This window comes from Impatiens glandulifera, chromosome 6 (genome assembly GCF_907164915.1).
Source record: "Impatiens glandulifera chromosome 6, dImpGla2.1, whole genome shotgun sequence".
In the NCBI taxonomy this organism is placed as follows: Eukaryota; Viridiplantae; Streptophyta; class Magnoliopsida; order Ericales; family Balsaminaceae; genus Impatiens; species Impatiens glandulifera.
The window spans coordinates 17,140,720-17,144,932 of record NC_061867.1 but is presented as its reverse complement, the minus strand read 5'-3'; positions in this window follow the sequence as shown (position 1 = coordinate 17,144,932).

Sequence of the window (4,213 nt, the reverse complement as noted above, 5' to 3'; positions counted from 1 at the left end):
TATTTTTTTATACTTATAATATTATTTAATAATTAATATTATATATATAATGTTATATATATATTAATTTAATTTTAAATATTAATAGATGATTTAAATTAAAAAATAATATATATTTCAAAATAAATTATATTAATATATTAATTTTTATAAGTTTTTTTTGTTAATATATAATTTTAAATATTAATAAATGACTTAAATTTTTTTTAAAAAATATTCTAAAATAAATAATGTGAATAAAAAAAAATAATTTATTATTATTATATATATTTTTTACATTTTCACACTCTCCCTGTGATCTAATCTTTTTAATTGTCCATTTATTTTCGAGCTCTCCCACCCTCATATTATCATTAATTTCAATTATAATTCGATACTTTTAATAATTAAGGCTAATTTAATTTCTAAAATTATAATTATAAATAAAAAAAATCCTAATGAATTTATATTTTATATTTTGCTTAATTATTTTATATATTAAAATACATATAAAAATATATTTAAATGTATGTTTTTTTATATTATAATAATTTTATATAAATATATAAAAATATTATAAATAGATGAAATAAATGAGAATAAATAAAATGATTAGAAATGAATAAATGGATGAGAGATGATGAATAAAAAAATATTTAAAATTGATGAGAGAGAAAAACGCTGAGATTATAATCTTAAAAGCTGAGATTATAATTTTAAACGTTGAGGAGAGATGTAGGGAGAAAATTGAGTTTAAACGCAAAAATGTGTTTTATTATAATTTTTGCGTGAGCTTATTACGCAAAATTACTGTAACAGCTTATTACGCAAATACTAATACTCAGCTTATAAACGCTAAATCAAACAAGCCCTTAGTGTTGGTTCAATTTGGATTATTTACATAATTCAAAATAATTTAATATCATCACTTCACTCTTATTCATTATTTTAGTTAATTAATTAACTAAAATACTATTTTGTTCTAAATTATTTATTTTTATTTTATCAATATATATTAATATCTTTAAACTTTTGTTTTAAAAAAAAAAATATTTATATCTTCAAAGTTATCATGATATTACTTTTTAAATAATCCAAATTATTTAAAAAAAATAAGAATCTGTCCTTACTTTTTCATTTTATTTTATTTTAGACGACAGAGTCTGTCGCCCTTTTTTCTTTTTTTTACTTTTAACACTTTTGGACCATAGATGACTTCTTTTGGTCCTCGTGATCATTACATCTATAAATTAATTAGCACATATCTTGAATAAAGAGAAAAAACTTTGGAAAGAACTCTCAAATATAGAGAATTAAACAACTTTTGAATAAAGAGAATTAACTCTTATTGTAGTTTATAGAAACGAGAATATTACCTAATTAATACTCAAACAATTTCATCCAAGGAAAATGAAAATTTTGAACAAAAACTTAAAAAAACTAAAAATGATGGTGTCTTAGAGCATCAGCAGCGCACAAGACCTCTGCCCTCTTATTTTGTCAAATTTATATTCCACCTCAGCAGAAAAGGGGCACACATAGTACTTGGGCAAAACACTCCAATGCTTCCGTCCGCCCGCCCTCTTGTCTAAATAATTTAAAAGTGAATTTTATTTATACTATTTTAAATAAATAATTAATTTATACTATTATAACTAATGTTCCTATATTATGTTTGTTGTGCTTTTTGTTTGGAAAAACTTTTTAATATTTGTTATTTCCCTTTTTTTTATTTGTATGACACAATGATAAGAAATAAAGTCAAGCACATATAGATACAAAAAAATTTAGAGCGGAAAATTTCAAGGTTTTGAAAACTGTTCCGGTTATCTACCTGGTTTTTTTTAGCGAACTTCGGTCCAACCGGTCCAACCGGTTAAACCACTTGTTGAACCGGATTTTAATTATTTTTAAAAAATAAATAAATTAAGATATATTAATTTGTAATGGTATATATAATTACTTAGACATATATAAAAATAATTAAATAAATATTAATTAAATTAAATATTTTGTTCATTAAATTAATATTACATTAAATAATTATTATTTAAAATATCAAAAATTAAAACTCTATATTAATGATAGTATGCGGTGATTGAGGAATGGTGGAACCCTAAGAGATATAGCCATTGAAAACTAAAAAGTAAAAACTTCATTTGCTTTATCATTCTCCGCCTTCTTTCTCTGTTCTTTCAACATGAGTTTTTTTCTTTGTTCTCCCCATCTGATCTGATTTTGGTTATATGTTTATCTTTCTCCGCTTTCTTTCTCTGTTCTCCCAATTTGAGCTTTCTTTCTCTTTCTCATTCTGATCTGATTTTGGTTATATGTTTATCTTTCTCGACTTTCTTTCTCTGTCCTTTCCAGGTCTAATCTTATTTTGGTTTTATTTTTTTTAGTTTAGGGTTTAGGGTTACAGATGAAGGAGCAGACCAATATAACACGAAAAAAGAAAAGAGAAGAATCACTAACCTTTCGAACCGGAAATTTCCGGTTTTGTTTTCTGGTAGAAACGTCCGGTCGGACCGGATTTTCACCGGTTCGTAAGGTTAACGTATTGGAGTTAAAAACCGGACTATTCACTAGACCGTTTCGCGGTTGGACCGGTTGAACCGCCGGTCGGACCGCGTATTTTAAAACATTGAAAAATCCAATAAGTATGGTTAAAATATAAAATAATATATACGTAAGATATTACCACAATATTATATAAAGTGTGATAATATCATTAATATATTATATTATATTAATTTCCTTATTAGTATATTGTAATGTCTATATAATATACATAACTTATGTAACTCAATTATATTATTCAATACAATTTTCTCTTAATTCTAACATAGTATCAGAGAATGACAGTGTGTTGACTAAATAACCAGTAAAGGAGCACATATGATTGAATTAACACCAATAAAAATATGGCATTAACTACTAGGATAAAGCAATAACTGAAAACAAACTCAGAGAATACGATTGCCGAAGAAAGTAAGAACATATACACAATTATTCTCTTTCTCTTAAACGTCTAACATGGTATCAGAGCCAACATTTTGTCCTTGAGCACAAATTTATTCTTCCGCTGCCTCCATCAATGATTACCTTAGTCATTGATGGAGGGCTCTAATCATTAGTATTATTATATTTTTTAATAATATTTTTTCTTTCAAAATAATTCTCTTAATATTTTTTTTCTTCTTTCAAATAATTATGTAGTTGTTCTTACTTTCTTCGGCAATCATATTCTCTGAGTTTGTTTCTAGTTGTTTCTTTATCCCAGTAGTTAACGCCATATTTTTATTGGTGTTAATCCAATCATATGTGCTCCTTTACTAGTTATTTAGTGAACACACTGCCATTCTCTCGTTAGAATGAATTTTACAGGTGTTATGTCACTCAACATTCTATTCCCATGAGATTCTACATACCTTGTTCGTTGGTTTTCTTTAATGCAACACACTGCCATCCCGTCGTTGGATGGATTTTGAGACTCGCGAGTAACTTCGGAGTTCATTCGGTTGTTGTTTCACCCCAGCATTCTATTCCCATAGGATTCTAACTCTTCGTTGGTTTATCCATCAACACACTACCATCCTGTAACTGGATGGAGCTCACGAGTTTTTGAAGTTTGAAGAATACAACATCAACATTTCATCATCTCGTCTTCAACCTCAAGTTGTTCAAGCGTTTTCCAACTTGAGTTTGAGGAGGGATGTTAGAATATAAGATAATATATATGTAAGATATTATCACAATATTATATAAATTGTGATAATATCATTAATATATTATATTATATTATCTATATATATATAATGATGCTTAATTTTTAAAGTGTCCGGATTGCCGGGTTGAGAGTTGTGGTTAATTTGGATATTTATGTGAGAGTAAATGGATATTTGGGTCGGATTGTGGGTTGAACCGCCCTTAAACTTAAAACGGTTAAAAATAAATTTAAAAAAGTTATTTGTATGTTTCGAATTTGCAACCTAACAAAACAAGTACAACCCTTTAACCAACTAGGCTAACAACACTTTATATTCAAGATTCAACACCAAATTTGATTAACGCGAGACATTTTAACAATAAAAGTTCAAATTTTTAACTAACTAATCTATATATATATATATATATATATATATATATATATATATATATAATGATGCTTAATTTTTAAAGTGTCGGATTGCCGGGTGAGAGTTGTGGTTAATTTGAATATTTATGTGAGAGT